A 17904-nucleotide genomic window follows, 5' to 3' on the forward strand; every position below is an offset into this window, starting at 1 on the left:
AGATATTATAGACAGGTTGCTTCTAAATTCATGCGACAAAAGTTCTCGTACGAAATTAATATGAGTTTGTCTTATAACAAAATTTTCTCAGACCATGCCTTTCCGGGATATCACCCTTAAAAGTTTGTTATTTCTGTTTCTAACCGCGTACGGCATTCTTTGGGGCTATTGGTTGTGGAAAAAAAATTTGAGAAGAAGGAATATTTTTAAATGAAATCAGGATTTGAAGTTATAATTTTAATTCACAAGACTTCATCTCGAAAAAAAGTTTTGATATGAAATAAAGTTAGGGCTGCTAGTCAGCCCCGTATAATGTTACGGGAATATTGAAAAAATGTTCGTAGTTAGCCCTTTGTGAGTGCAGGAAAATTACATAATTTCAAGTTCCTAGTGTCACTGAAATTTCAGATGAAACTATATTTTATGTTTGATATTTCTGAAAGGGATAGGCTGAAAAAATTTTGTTACAGGAAAGAGCCATGTCAATTTCATACGAGAAATCACCTCATGAATTTTTTGGCAAAAATTTAAAAATACCCAGTATATTATATGTTTAGGAATAAAAATACTGTCACTTTTTTTTAAATTAGAATATATTTGAATTTTGATTCAATTTCTAGCAAACGATGTAAATATTTCGGAATTTTTTTTCAACACTTTCATTAATAACATTTAAAAGCATAGTGGAATCAGCTAATTTTAAGTTTGTTTATATAAACATTCAGTCTTTAATTTAATAAACATAGAGTTGAATATCAATATAGAATAATGAAAGAAATATGTGCTAAAAAATTATGATCTGTTAAATATTTAATATATGAAATATTTTTTTTTTTGAATATTTTAAAGAGATTGAGACTGAATTTAGATGAGAAACATCACGTTCCCGAAAACTTTTTATTTATCAAAGTTATATAGATTGTTAGAACAAATCTGAGGAATGAATATTTACACTACTAATTTTCTAATAAATTCAATAAAGGACTTAACTATAATAGAAAATAAATATTACACATCCAATTTCAAGTACTAGTTTCAAAAATTCGATATATATTTCTGGTAACACCGAACGATTTCAATTTACTCAGTTCTTGAGGGCATCGTTCAAATTATTGCCCAAACTTTTTTGTGTTTATTGAGCAGCAAACTTTTGAGAGATTAATCCCGAGAGTAAGAAGCCTTGATATCTGGATATCTGAGTAGTCAATCTATCAATGTAGTGCCGCGATATATCCAATAATGATAATATAGGTTAATAGTCCACTCACTGGCCATTATTGCGTGGAATTTTGACGAGCAGCTTTTCTTAAAAATTTGGATATAAGTAGTAAACTTAACTTTAAAATTTTGCTTGTGCCTAATTAGGCTTTACCACTGGGGATGAACATGTTTATGGCCAATGTTACTGTGGAAATAAATAGATTAACCAGTTCTAAGCAACTTTTGTTTGCAAGTGTTTTTTAGAGTAAATCAAGCAGAACAAAAGTTTAATTAAGATAAAACGGAGATATTTTCTTAGATGACTTCTGTATTTTCAATAAGAATTGAGTTATTGGCCATTTACAGATGGCTTTTTTTCGAGAATATTGAAAATGGAAACGTCAGATAGAAAGCATTTTTAAATAAACCTTTTGTATGGGAATTAGAACTGAACCGCCTCCTTTCTAGAAAAAAAAAATAGATCATTGTCATTATCGACCGAGTTGAAATTAATCGTATATCATGTAGAATAATTGAGTTCAATTCATATGTTTCATATGATTTGAACTGTTTGGAATGCTTATTTTGGAAAACCTATTTGATTAAATTGACAATTTCACTGTTATATTGAAAAAAACTGCAATTTTCTGATATGAATGATATGAAATGATATTTTCACTATTAGTTGTACAGTGTTCCTCAATGAACATTTTTATTTTTATTGCATTTTTCACAGGAAAAGAATTACTAGCGTTTTGTCCATCCGTCCGTTTGTATAGGGCGGATTCACACCAATGGGCACAGTCAGATCAGGTCACGGCCAGAGACAGTCAAGTCAAGATCGCTGCCTCGGGATCTCAATGAGAGTGTGCTCACTGGCGGGAATGGTACGCGCACAGTCAGATTAAGACCGGTGTGCTGCCCGCTGTGAGTGTGAACTACCGCAGCCACAGTCAACCACCTGTCTTCAAACTCTTTATTACAATGGATGATGAGAGACTCATTGAATTGGTCCGAAGGCAGTAAGTTCTATACGAACTTTCCAGCCCTCACTACAGTTATGCATCCCACAAAATGCAGAAATGGCAGGAGGTAGGTCATGCACTAAAACAAGGTTAGTTTTTTATTTTATGTTAATCCATGTAGATAAAACTAATGCCAACTCATAAATACATTTATTTAAATCAAACACATTTTTTCCAAAACTTTCCTTTGTAAATCACAGAAGATATTGAAAATAAATAAATAAAAATAGTCTTTTGAAACATCTATGTCTGTATGTTCATAATCAAATGTAGTGTCCGTGTGCTTGTTTGAAACAATACCAATAGATAAATATATACATAAGACAATTTTTCTTATAATTATTGTTTAACATTGCAATACTTTCAAAGTTTGTTGTCAACTTTTTAAAAATTACCTGTTTTACATAATTATATGTGAGAAATGTCTGAAAATAGAGATATGCATTGTGTTAGAAAAAATGTATGCGTATCACACATGATCGCCCTTCCAAGGTACGGATCCATTTTCTAAATTGAAGTGCTGATTATGGTGAATGATGGAGATAGGCAAATCTGTTCGCACTGATTCATAGGCACAGACTGCCTGCAATCTGCCCGCGCTGTGTAAATTGCTTGCCTGTGACTAGACGGTGATATGATCGTGACCTGATCTGACTGTGCCCGTTGGTGTGAATCCGCCTTTAGAGATATCTCCTCATAGGAACCATGTAGCGAGCTCGAGTTTCACGCATTTGAATCCTCTATAGCTGTAGTTGTGTCGAAACAAAATAAATTTTGGGCAGCATTATCAGTTAAAAATTAATTGAATTCACAGAATTGTGACTTTTCTTATACAAAGTTCCATTTAAACTTACTATAGATCCAAACGAACATTTTTTAAATCGTGTTGTCATACTTTGTGGGAGATTTCAATCAAGATCCCTCAACAACCACCGAATTTGAAAATTTTTTGAATGCAGCATGTTTAGTATTTTTAAGAGAAGCGCAAACAGAAGATTGAGTGCGTATAGAATTGAAACTGATTTATGATCATTTCATAAATCGATTATTATGAGAATTGTCAGAAAATAATGAGAAGAAAAATATTATAAAGATGAAATTATTGATGTTTTTTTTTGTATTATTTTACATAGAAACCTTCTATAAATTAAGATTTTTGTTAATATTTACAGATTCCTAACGGTAAAAAATAGTCGCGTCGAGAGTGCGACGACTTTTCACTTTTCATGAAAGTTGGAGATTAGGCAATTCAAAGTTTTTGTGCGTTTTAATTGATGCTTCTTTAAGTCATTGGTAAACAATTCTTCCAGAAAATAAGCGTTTAAAAAATTGCTTTAATTTTTCAGTGTTTTTTTTTCAAAGTTTGTAAACTGCAAATGCAGGAGCAATTGTCACAAAATCAGCAGTATTTTTGTGTGTATAGCGGAAAGAGATTATTCAATAGAAATAAAAAAAAAATTGGAATAATACTTATAGCTAATTAGAAAAAATACCCTTATTTGTATGAACTACCTCTTATCTCCTACTCATTCAAACATACTGAGTGGCACAATCAGATTGACACTTCTTGGGGTTTAGCATGATTTCGGCAGTAGTTTGAATAAGTCTTCTATTTTCTTCAGATATTCATCAAATGTCTGTTGCTAATTCATCGAGTTCATCCTAACAAACCAGAGATGTTATCCAAGATGCAGCAATCTGAGTGAGTTCAATAGCAACGAAGTGCAACAAAAATCAGACACAGAAGAAAAAAGAAGAGAAGTAAAAATAAAGATATACGAGGAAGATGCATATAAAATTAACCAAAGGGCAATAGTAGTAGAGATGACTAGGTTGCAGCAAAAAAAATATATGTTATATAAGAGTAAGCTAGAAGGAACAAAATATACTTAGACATAGTCTAAAGAAACTCCTCAAATTCAATGTTTACTGGTTGGTTGCGAACGGAGGCAATTATCTCTGGATCCACCACCACTCCTTCAGTACTCACAATATGGCCAAGAAAGTTGACTTGGTTTTGGAAAAACTGACACTTCTTCGGGTTAAACATGAGCTGTAGAACTTGAAATCGTTTGAATACATCTTCTCAATTCTTCAGATGTTCATCCAATGACTTTTCTAATTCAATGAGTTAGTCTCAATAAAACAGGTGTGTTTTCCAAGATATCTCTTCCAAGACATTTTCCAATTGTCGCGTGCGCATTAGAAAACCACTACGCAGAATCCAACCCTTAGAATGTTTTTCTTTTCGATGTTAATTGGAAAATCGTTTACACTTATTACACGTTCTGGGATCTCCTCACCCGAGGTAACTGATCCTGCTCCAATTAGTACTCCTTTACCTAACTCTCTATCGTGGTTGTACCTTCTTCCATGATTCCCAGTAGGTGCGCTACTATTATCGCTTCGTGCAAGTAGAACAGTATCTTCCTATATAGATACTAGTACCATGTTACTCTCATATGGATGACGGAATACTTCTGCAGAACCCACTTCAATGGTTCAGTTTCTAAATTTCAATTGGAAACCATAAAGATTCATTATCTACATTCCCAGCATCACTTAATATTTGAATTAAACAACGATTACCCTATGGGTAAACGTTTCTTCACAAATTTCCAATTAGTTCAGTATTTCTCTGTCATTTTTAGAAAGCAAAATTAGTAAAATCCTCAAAGCTTCGATCACGAGCGACTTTTGTAGAAATGTTTTAAAATGAACAAATTTCCCTTTGGGAATGTGGTGCTTTCAATTCAATACAATTTAACTTTTATATTATTGTTAATAGAAAAAATTCATTTGCATTATTTTTTGATAAATAATTATTCATACTCTAAAGGGATGATTTTTGAGGGCTGGAGCGACTCGATCATCATTAATTTCATTGTGATGAATTTGAATAATTTAAATTCAATACCACGCACCTGCATCTCAAATATAAAAACAAAATTTTTCAGTTCATTTAGTAATTTGTTGCCCTCAAAGGAAGTCTCTGTCGAATTAATCATAAACTTAATCAAAATTGTCAAGAAATCTACAATCGATCGATTTCCATTTGATTATAGACCCCAAAAAAATTAAAAGCACACTTCGACAGCAGATGTATTAGTTTACAGTGTCACTAAAATTTATCATAACTATCAAATGGTGATATTATTTTTTTGGTTATTTTGCTTATTCAAAGTACACTGCGACGTGTGGGAACGCAGTTTCTGAAAATTAACTTGTTGTGAAGTTTTCAAAGCAAAATCCATTAAACATGATTACAAATATGAAATTTTAGACTGGCATTAGTAAGTGCCTAATAACGTAAACAAAAATACTAAGAATAAGGCCAGAAGCTCTGTTCGAATGTTTAAAAATCTTAATTTTTTTCTTTTCCTTTGGTAGGAAAAGATGGTGTTGAAATTAATATTGCTGAACTTTCTAGTAATTGCGTTTTCCACAACCAAACATTAAATGATGTGTGAAACTATTCCTATTACTAATACTCTTTTCAACGAAACCAGTTGCCCTTACTGCCGTGTTCCATTCTACTTATCGTGGAAATTATATATTATCATGCTGCTATTAGCCACAGTGCTATTAAACGGATACTCCGTTGTATTTCTGAGGATGGTGCAATTTAAGGTAATGTTCAATTTGTAAATGACATAATCCGAATATATCATCATCCGCTACTTGATTGTTATACTTTCTAATATCATACTATCATAAAAAACTTCCTCCTCACATTTTGAGGGCACAATGATAAATACCTAATATCCGGATGTATCAACGAAAAATTTTCCTAAATTATCCACATTTTGATAACGTCAATTTAACTTCCAAGAATGCATGTACAAATTATTTTATACTTTCATTCTTTACTTACGCTCAACATAATTCACAATTTCGAATAGTCAACTCCTCTCACTACTCCGACATTCGTTAAACTGCATGTTATCATCAGGTCTTCCATCCATTTGACAAATTCATAATATTCTTTGTGATAAGCGTATTCCGATTTTAGCAGTTCTGCTTTACTATTGTTACGAACTGGTCAACGACATGCACAATAAAGCCAGTCCTGTTCGGTTAATGATTGAAGAGTCTAAAGTTTGGCGGATGCGGAGGTTCTGGTAAAACTTGATATTGTTTTTTGTTACATGTTTTCCTTTACACCGAAGATTCCTCTATATTGTTTCCATAGAACCAATACTAAAGCAGCCTTTTTATTTGATGGTTCATTTTCTGGAATCGAATTATTTTCTTTTGGTATAAATATTTGTTTGTTTATCTGCGAGGAAATCAGTAAACAATCTGATGTTATCCCGAACACATCGGACAAGTAAAGTGTGTTAATATAAATTAATATATTGAAGCTCAGATAAGCATTTAGTAATAAGTCTTAGTGTATAGTTCAGTGGATAGTAAATAGCTTAATGTACTTAGTGTGAGAGTATAAATACATTAAATAAGTGAGTGATAAGAGCAGTGTGTATAAATCTACCTCATCGTTAAAAAACCAGTGTAAATGAATTAGGTGTGGTTTATTGCGAATAAATGGTGACCTGAATATAACTAAGATACTAAGAGACCTAAAAATGACGGAGAAATACTAAACTAATTGGAAATTGGTGAAGAAACGTTTACCCATAGGGTAATCGTTGTTTAATTCAAATATTAAGTGATGCTGGGAATGTAGATAATGAATCTCTATGGTTTCCAATTGAAATTTAGAAACTGAACCATTGAAGTGGGTTCTGCAGAAGTATTCCGTCATCCATATGAGAGTAACATGGTGCTAGTATCTATATAGGAAGATACTGTTCTACTTGCACGAAGCGATAATAGTAGCGCACCTACTGGGAATCATGGAAGAAGGTACAACCACGATAGAGAGTTAGGTAAAGGAGTACTAATTGGAGAAGGATCAGTTACCTCGGGTAAGGAGATCCCAGAACGTGTAATACGTGTAAACGATTTTCCGATTAACATCGAAAAGAAAAACATACTAAGGGTTGGATTCTGCGCAGTGGTTTTCTAACCGCACGCGACAATTGAAAGACTTATGGAAAATGTCTTGAGAGAGATATCTTGGAAAACACACCTGTTTTATTGAGACTAACTCATTGAATTAGAAAAGACATTGGATGAACATCTGAAGAATTGAGAAGATGTATTCAAACGACTTCAAGTTCCAAAGCTCATGTTTAACCCGAAGAAGTGTCAGTTTTTCCAAAACCAAGTCAACTTTCTTGGCCATATTGTGAGTACTGAAGGAGTGGTGGTGGATACAGAGATAGTTGCCTCCGTTCACAACCAACCAGTAAACATTGAATTTGAGGAGTTTCTTCTTTATACTATATCTAAGTATATTTTGTTCCCTCTAGCTTACTCTTATATAACATATATTTTTTTTGCTGCAACCTAGCAATCTCTACTACTATTGCCCTTTGGTTAATTTTATATGCATCTTCCTCGTATATCTTTATTTTTACTTCTCGTCATTTTTCTTCTGTGTCTGATTTTTGTTGCACTTCGTTGCTATTGAACTCACTCAGATTGCTGCAGCTTGGAAAACATCCCTGGTTTGTTAGGACGAACTCGATGAATTAGCAACAGACATTTGATGAATATCTGAAGACTTATTCAAACTACTGCCGAAATCATGCTAAACCCCAAGAAGTGTCAATCTGATTGTGCCACTCAGTATGTTTGAATGAGTAGGAGATAAGAGGTAGTTCATACAAATAAGAGTATTTTTTCTAATTAGCTATAAGTATTATTCCAAGTTACTTCCTGTGAAATTAATCGAGTGTCTCGATATAAATGAAAATTACTGCTAGGTTAAGAATTTTACGAATAACAGTAGTCAGAGAAGTGTAGTATGAGTGTGGGGAAAAAGATCAGTACAAACTGTTTCTTTCAATTCTATTATTTGAACTTACTCTTTGTAAAATTTTGAATTAGCACGCAGTTGGCTGGCTTTCCTAATTTTTGTTTTTAAATGTTGCATTAATTAATGATTTATTGAATCTGGCTTCTGCCGGAGTTAGATCAAAATTCTCTTTTTCAATTATTGTGTGGTTGCTTCCTAACGGATATAAGTTTAGTTTTAAATTTCGCCAAAAACGTTCAATTTCCTTCAGATGATTATGAACATTTCTAGAGTTCTGTTCTCTTCATAATGAACATATCTGGCCGAAACACAAAATCTTCTCCAGGATGCTTTTTGGCAGTTACAGTGTTTCCAGAAGAACAAATGTATGATAGAGAACAACCATAAGAAAATATGGCCAATCATATTTTCGGATAGAATTTTTTATGTCTCTTAACTCCTGAATTCAGTCCTTCGCCTTTCTGACAATAATGTCTCACTCCTGTCAAAAGTAAAATATGACTCGTCGTCGATAATGATTTCCAAACTTTTAGCTAGCGTAAACTCGTTGTCAGTTTTGATTTTTGTTCCTTGTATTGCTTGTCAAAATATTTGGGCTTCGACAGTACTGATTTTTCAACTACATTCTGTTGCCTTAGAATATTGCTCACATATTTCTTATCAATTTCCTCTTCATTATTTGCAAACTGACTCCCAGTTTTTCGCGAGCCGCTCTACTCAAACCTCTACTTTTTTTTTGGCATTTTTTTTGTTTTTCTTTCTGATCCTGAATTCTTTTAATAGAAATACCTGTGTCAACACGTGAACAGATATCGTGCATCCCTTGGCTATTCCCATTCTCACAAAGTCTGTAACCTTAAACGATTTCTTCAGATCTTGATTTTGTTCACATGATTTTACGTCGTTTGTTTTCTTCGAGATTGAACACCTTTTATATAGTTCCACCGTGGTATTCTGGAGAGTTTGCTCCATGTCATAAAAGATACTATTTTTCTCTGCTGCCTTTTACTATGAAATATCAATAGGACAGTGCGGGCTTTCTTGAAAACCTTACGACATTTCAAATAAAAGCGACGAAAACATTTTCTATAATTCATGAATCGACGTTGTACTGAAAATACAATAAGTTTTGTTATTGGTGCTACCATAAAATCACGAGATCCTTATTGAATTGAATTTCACCTTAGTCAATAAGCAGACCAAAACTTTTATTCTATATTACATGTGTTTACTAACTCGTCATATTGTGAGCTTACGGCACTCAAGATGTGCAGTAAATGATATTAAGATAAATTTCAAATTATGTATATTTTTCTATACACCATTTATTGGCGATAAAGTAATCATTTTAACATCATCATTGATTATATTGACTCGTGATGCATATTTAGACTACAAATAGACTTATAAAACCATTTAGGTAGATAAGTTATTGATCATTAATATACGTCGTGACATTATTCAGGTTTATTCATTTTTTTTTGGGTTGCATTGTTTTCGTGAATTGGTGGGATTGATACGGTGACAGGCGATGCGGATCGGTAATGTTTCTGAAAAACGGAAAAAACAAATTTGGAATAACGCATTAGTCCAAAGAGCAGCGTGGTACGGAATAAACCGCGTGTTTCCGAAAGATAATGATGCTCAAATAAAAACGTTTATCCATGCTATTGAACTAGTTTGTTTTATGATGATTTACATTCTTATGACACATGACACGAGATAAATATATTCCATCAACGGTGATTTAGTGTCGGTTTATGAGTTTCTGAATATTTTTCAAATTTCTATAGAATTGGCATATACGTTTCCGTTATTAGATTTGATAAATTTATAGATTGTGATTATTTGAAAATTGCAGTTGAACATTCGAGGAAAGCTTCACATAATTGAAATCTCAAAGATTAAGGCAATTTGTTAGATATACTCAAAGAAGCTTCCTAGATTTTTTAGGTTTACCCGAAACTCACTGAAAATTTCTCATTTTCACATTATTTTGTTTTGTGTTTTGATTAAGATTATCTTCATTTATTCTTTATTTTACTACCTTCTGCATGTGCGTGTCCATATCCACAGTAAATATTTATAAACTATATATATGTCATAATACTTTTTGTATATGTACAACAACATTCGTAGCTTTTCATTTTCATAATTTTTATTTAGTACACTTGTAAATTTGATATTTACCGAATTTGTGAAATTTTCGGTTTTATGAATGGTTTCTAATTTCTTTAATATGAAATGTATAACATTCCTCATCAAAATCAATGTATAATTTTGGTTCCCTAATTGAAAAAAATACTAATTTGAATTAATTTAATTTGAACGAAATGTCAAGATTTGAGACTGGAATTGGAAGATCGTATAAAATCAATACATTTTAATGTCAAGCACTACTTCAAGAAATAATTAAATAAACTGGCATAAGAAAAGTTCATATAGAAATTTCTGTTTCTATTTTGCTTGAAAGAATCTCCACTTTCAAAGATAGGTCAAGTAAATTTAGAAGTGTTTTAATGAAATCAAGCTCGTGAGTGTCTATCAATTACATCTCCAAAGGAACTCTACTAAAATGAGACAAAGGCTATTAACTCGCCACACTATTATTTGTACCGCGATTTTTTCAAAGTAATTTGGAACTTAACTTGTGAAACATTTTCGTGACAGACAACTCAACCATTTTCTTTACTGATCCATGAGACTTTCTCAATCTGAGCTACCCTAATTCATCATTTTAAATCTAAATAATCGGTTCTGAATTACATCAGATGACTCACTTTCTTTTCTTATCCTTTAATGTAACAGCTCTAGAACCCTTTTGATTGTCTATAAATTAACAAAATGAGGGTTTTATAAGTTGTACTTGTGAGAAAACTTTTTCAATCATCGCAATATATGCAGCATACTTTCCAGGGTTTCTTTTGAAAGTTGAACTGAATGATACAATTGGATGTACTGATTTCTAAATTAGTCATTTATTTCATTCTAGCAATTTCATATGTTCTGCACAGAGGAAAATGAAGTCCTTTATTCGGGGTAGAAATATCAAACTAAATATCTTAAATAAATGTACGAATGAAATAGTTCTATGTATGTTAACAAGAGTTTTGAGGCTATAAAAAAACCCTACATTGTCCGTAGAAACTAAACTAATTCTAATAGCTAGATAAACGTTTCAAGAGGCACAAAACACAATGAATCACAATCATTTTGTTTATCTGCACTATTTAATAAGTGGAGGGATCTCTGAATTAGGAAATTTTCCTAGGGCAGTCAAATGTTTCTTCCAAAATTATGCGTTTCTTAGGATTATTTTCCAATTAAAATTATGAGCTTAATATCACATGATGTTTATCCTAGCCAAGGTGGAAGACATCACAATAAAACACTATGCAAAAAGAGAATAATGAAGAATAATTCGAACTATTAGTACCAAAATTTAAGGAGCCTATTGAAATATCATAAGAATTTCAAAAAACATCTCAAGTGTCCAAGATGTGCAAATATGTTTAACGGAAAAAGTTTTCAGGGTCAATGCATTGATTAAATACATTGTTCAAATTCAATTTGAATTTAAAAGACCCATGGTTCTTGCTGTAAATGCCAACTACTATTTTACAACTATTACACTACTCAAATTTTTAATATAGACAAATAAAAACAGATATATTGTTTTCCAAAAAATTCTCCATGAGATCAATAAATTCTTGCATGCAATTAAACCAAATATCGAAGCATTTTTCACCTTCCGATTGAGGTACCTCCTAAATATCTGATTTGAACGCATCAAAAGCTTCTTCTGTACGGCGGATGACCCCATCTATGTTTGAACTGTGTTAGAGCTCGCATTTTCATGGCGGAGAATGATTCGTTTTTTCACTGATTTTTTCAAAGATTTCGAACAAATGCTGATGTACCATTTAGAATTGACCTTTCTACGCTATTCTAATAGAACGAAGGCAACATATCCAGTTATTCCGAAAAACTTTTTTTAGATTTTAGTAGTCTTGAAAAACTCATACATTGAATTGTTGTTGGTTCGAGATGGTGCTTCATCACCGTGAGTCAAAGCAAGTTGATAGATACACTGCTGTTGGTTTAATCCACTTCGAAAGTCATAGAACATAATCGCACGTAAATTTTCGTGATTTCAATCCATTTTCTTAAGATGAGTGTTCGCCATTAAAAATGTCAATCTTTATGATGACATTGTCATATTTGAAATATTCACATCAGTGTTGCCAGGTCTCGGAACTTCAAAACTATTTTTGTTACATTATGGTAATTTTCGTACTACTTAATAATTAAAATATATAATTTTATACCAAAGTACATTGAATGAGAAGTTTGTTGACAAAAGGGAAATCAATAGTTCTGTTTCAAATAACTCTGAAATTCATTACGAAATGTATTTTGTGAGAGACACACCTACTGTGATATATACGTTTGGGACTGAATTACTCATTCAGTATCTGATATTAAATAATATTTCAAAAGAATGTGCTGGAAAAAATTAATAATGTAAACACAGTATGCTACAAAATTAGAATTTGTAGAAAGCATCAGAGAATGGTTCTTTCGAGATATCACTCCAATTTTGTTGAAATTATAGCGTTCTCACATTTCTGTGCGTTTTCCATATAATTAGTTTTCATAGGAGGGCCGGTTAGTAATTGTATTTTCCATCTTTCATGGAAGGAGGTATGGGACTATGAAATTGAAGTTAGTTGAAATATGTCGAAATTCTTCAGTCTCTTATGGACTGAGTGTTAGTATTACGAGATTTAAAATTGTGTTAGATAACCATAGAATTAGTACTTTCGGTTTTAAGAACATAGAATACAAGGGACAGAATGTTAAGTGTCGAGAAACTGATGAATTTTGAATTATATTGATTGAACTAGATTAAAATGGATATATTACTTTTCGCGCCCTCTATTATCATTGCTCGTATTTAAGCCAATATTTTGGAAAAATTCATAGTTTTCAACGTACAATACTCGCTCTGGATGGTAGACATGAGTTATTTGAATCATACATATAGAAAGTTCAAACTGGTGATAGAGTTGATTTTGTGCTCTTGAATCTGCCGAAAAACAATCTAATGACAAGAAGAATTAAGGTAATAATCTACATGACATTGTTGGAGGTGAATGTTGGGTGATGACACAAAAAGAGAAATAATGATTAAGATTAGATTAGAATATTTTAGAAAAAAGATCAGAATATATGGAGGAATAAGTATGAATAAAGCAGACTGAGGAAGCTGAAATAATAGAGAAATTGATGAAATAATAAGCAAAAAAACATCATCTGATCCATTAAATCGGGGAGGTTGAGATGGTTTAGCAATATTCAAAGAATGAAGTATGAGCGGATACCTAGAACAATCATGAATGTCAAACTGTTCAGTAGTAAAAAATGAGGCAGACTCCGTATCAAATGATCAAATTCACTTACAAACAATAAATTTGAGAGGATAGGGAAAGTTGCTGAAGAACAGCCCAGTTGGAGGCGAGGAGTCTAAGGTAGGTAAGGAATAAAAAGTAGTGGAAAATACTAAAATTCAAAAGTATTTGATAATTGAAATATATTTGATATAGCAAATAATTCATATTATTCGGAGTCCACAAGTTTTTTATCGGAAAGAATGTTAAAAATCAAGTCAACTTCATATTGATAATGAACATAAAGGAAGCTTTGGTAGTGATATATTGATTTAAATGAAAGAACAATATTTGTATTCATTGCATTTGTAAAAAAAATATCAAATACAAAACAACTATACAGGATGTTGCGGGATTTGATGCAAAAAATTCGGAAAAAACTATATTAAATGTGCGAAGTGGGCACCTTGCACTCCCACAAACTTCCGGAGTCGACGAAGAATATTTCATTTAGCTTGGAAGAGCATTCCAAGATTCTGCCGTATAGCATCACAATGGAAGTTTATTCTAAGGATTATTTCGTTCCTTGTGTCTTCCGATCTTCGATAGTATGTAGTACAAATGTTTATCTATTCATTCATTAGTTCTCCAAGAAATGTTCGATTGTGTTTTAACACATTTCGATTCATTAAGTATTTTTTGCATCAAGTCCCAAAACACTCTGTAAACTAGAACATAACTGGGTCGTTAAGGCTATCAACTACGTCTAGCGGTTAATAGTGATGTAGCCTTGATATTGATCTTTGTGATTTCAGCCGACATCTAGCATGAAATTTTTTTTCAGCTTTCAGCCGTGACTTGGCAGCTGCAGAACTGATCTAATTATTAATGCTTCTTTTACGTGATGAAGAGATATCGAATTGAGGCAAGGAATCAACAAATACCTTTTGGTTATTGATAGTGAGTATTACAATAGAAGTTACTACTGCGATGCAACTAGTAAAAATATATCACCAATAACGTATTTATCGGAGGGATTAATGTTCTTTTATTCAAGCATAGCATCGTACAGACGATTTGTTCTCTCAATCTGATGCATGTGATAAACTTGTTCAATTTATTCGAAAGTATTTCAATATTCCAACGATAAATTGATGTCGTAATGCGTATTCCAAGCACAATTGTGAATGTTAAAGTCCATGACAACACTATAAAAACTTAAAATATCTTGGACCGTGTTAAGAGATTATTTGAATAGTTCAGAACAACTTGTTTCATTGTCATCACCTGTTGATACGCGGTAATACAATTTAAACATTAACGTCTTTTTTGAATAAATGATCTAATTTACTCGATTTAATTAATCATATTTTGGGTTATGTTCGGTGATTCCACATCATAGGTTGTTTTGTGTGACATTTTCATATCAGCACCAATTCCAATTAAAATTTATTCAACGTAAACTATTCTGATATTTTTTCAGTTAATCGTAGATAAACAGATATTATTAGCGACCTTTGTATAAGTTAACTTGTTGCATAAGCTGTTAAATAGCGTAAAATTCAACTATCGCAAAGTTTTGATGAGTTTGTCATGGGAGTGTTTATATAGTACAAGTTCCTTAGAGGATATATTGAAACAGTTAGAACATTATTGACTTTATACTTACTCACAAAAACAGAGATATAAAACAAACAAAAACTTTAAATTAGTTCTGTCAGTATGAGTTTAAGTCTGCTAAATTTCGTTCCTAACGTTATAAGGTTTAAGGAAGAAAATATATTGATACGTAAACACGTTCATATAAACGTGTATGAGCTTACTTTTGAAGTAGGTAATTCGATTTTGTGCAATGTTTGATTCTCAAAGTTTTACGACGTCTGGCTCAGACTGCAATCAGTTTAAGTAACAATATACTTATTTTCACTCGGATGTGGCTTCACGAAAGTAAATTCATGAAGTTTAATATGAATTATGGAAAAAGTATTTATTGTATTGTGTTTTATTACCAATTTTAAGTGTCTCACTCTTCTATTAAAACAACTTTAACCGGAATAGTATGAAAAAATATTGATTCTAATAATAAATTGAATATTCCGAACAAATAATTGCTAATATATAACAATATTTATAAATACATGGAATAACAAATTTCAAAAACAAATAATAAAAAAGAGTATTATTTCGGAACAGATGAGCTATTATTTTATGTTACTGACAGTATTTATTTTTCATATATTGGATGAACAATTCAGTTATTTTTTTTTAATTGAAAATTTTTAAATATACAGAATCAATCAGTCAATTTCACGTGAATCTTGTCAGAAACGTATTTGCCAGTATTGCCAAAAAAAAAATAGTTTTTCCTATCGACATCAATTTCCGCATTATGTTCCACGAATGTCTTATCTCAATGCTCTGTTACTGTCTTCATAGCGACAAAATTGATATTCTTGAGAAACATAACAAGTCAATTTCGAAATTTTCAATTATTTGTTTTAAATATCATTGCAGTCGAAAAATTTAGAAGCAAACAATCAGCGACCTGATAGATTTTGGAGAATTGTTACAGTTCCAAAGAAATATCATAGGTCAACACTGAACAGAGGAAAAATAAATAAGGTATACATAAATAACCAATATTTTTATTAAGATTCATTATACTTCACAACACTCAATCAAATTTGTTTGTAGAAAAGTTATTAACAAAACAAACACCTCAGTTATTTATGTCAGAAAATCAAACTTCTTAATCTTGTTATTTGTTCGAAAACTCCCGAGTAAAAGTTTCACACGCAGCTAAAATCATACGAAATGTGATTATAAAATACGCATTTCCACGACAGATTCGAATTCAAAAAGAGAGGGATGGTATCAGTATAATCAGACCTCATATGTGTACACATATATTCATTGTAATTATTAATTGACGCTAAAGGTAGAATATTGTGTTTCAAATAATATACATAACCTCATTTTAATATATTTTTTTCAACGTCCTGCTACTTTCAATGTATGGTAACGTTGTTCAAATGTGGCATCACACTCTTAATACGTAACATCAATTTTTATACACTATCAGGTTGTATTAATTTATACAATAGAATATATATCTTTTACCATATGAAGATCTTTGAATGAATATGAGTGAGTCGGTATAGTTTTCTATCGCAACCCATTAACTGAACTGATTTCAATGTACTGGTAGTTTATTCATGAATTGCAATGTCTAATAACTAACTAGAGGGACTGATGCTGTGAAAATTAGTCTATTATTCCAATGAAATTATTCAGTGGCAACATAACTCCCTGTGAATAGCCCCTTTCTACAATAATACACAGCCTCCAGTGATGTTTCCAGACGCTGTAGACATTAGAAGAAATAGAAGAGCAGCAAGTCGCAAATCAAATAGTGCGGCTGTGGTAACATTGGATTTCTTTTAAAAACTAGAAACTGCGCCACACTCAACGTGTGGCCACGCAAAATGTCTAAGCGCACTCTGTTGACCCTTGTTCGAATCCTATTAAGTACATCGCGATAGATCACTTCCTTCACGGCCTTTCCAGATCTAATGAACTACTTATGCTATTGAAGAAAAAGATCATCGTCTCCAGTTTCGACTTGCTTATGCGAGCCAATGTGCTTCGTCCGATAAAATTAACTGCCATTACCTGTGATCGTGCAATCGAGTATTGTAGAATCATTTTCTGTATGTTCCATATAGATTTTCTCTCATCAAAAATTAATGTTCATTTTGATCTACTGCAAGATTTTCGTAACCATTTTTAGAATTTAATATACGTCATATAATAACAGAGTTTGCCCGATATGTAGCTCATTTTCAAACCGTTAACCGCCAATTGGTGTGCTTACACGCTGCGTATTCGTGTCTGTACGCATTTCGTATAAAATTTGATAGCAAAATGTGGAGGTTTCTTGTCTTCATTAGTGAAATGAACTGATAGAATTGATTTTTTTCTTAAAATTTTGGAATATTGACTCTGGCGTTAGCGTTTATTGTTTTTATTTTTGTACATGTGATGATAATCTAATGACCCAAAAAAATTGGTATATTCCAATTTTAATCAATCAATTTTTTCTAGCTTTCCCCATAATTAATAAATATTCCTCTTTTCGGGTTTATTATTATAATTTGTATAAATATTATATTATATCATGAACCAATTGAATAATTCAGTAATTATGGAATTAAGCAATATTGTAAAATATTGAAGAAAGAATAGAAGAGAGCTAAAGAAAAAGATTGCGAACACAAAAGGGAGAAAGGAAAGCATAAAAAGAAGGATAAATAAAAGAAAAAATACAAGGAAGGAAGATCCTAAACTAAAACCAAAATACTGATGTTTCCATCTGAGTCGAAGAGGTATGTAAAACTATATAGAA

The 17904-nt window shown here is 31.9% G+C and overlaps 1 protein-coding gene and 1 long non-coding RNA gene across 2 annotated transcripts in view; one reads left to right on the plus strand and one right to left on the minus strand.

Moving 5' to 3' along the window:
• The window catches only part of LOC130901965 (protein couch potato), an 885499-nt gene that overhangs the window by 606000 nt on the left and 261595 nt on the right, over nt 1-17904 (minus strand). The window lies entirely within an intron of this gene.
• On the plus strand, nt 1970-17619 carry LOC130901967 (uncharacterized). Its single transcript, XR_009060340.1, has 4 exons — nt 1970-2314; nt 14344-14459; nt 16014-16121; nt 17604-17619. It is a non-coding gene; the product is annotated as an uncharacterized LOC130901967 (long non-coding RNA).

This window comes from Diorhabda carinulata, chromosome X (genome assembly GCF_026250575.1).
Source record: "Diorhabda carinulata isolate Delta chromosome X, icDioCari1.1, whole genome shotgun sequence".
Lineage (NCBI taxonomy): Eukaryota > Metazoa > Arthropoda > Insecta > Coleoptera > Chrysomelidae > Diorhabda > Diorhabda carinulata.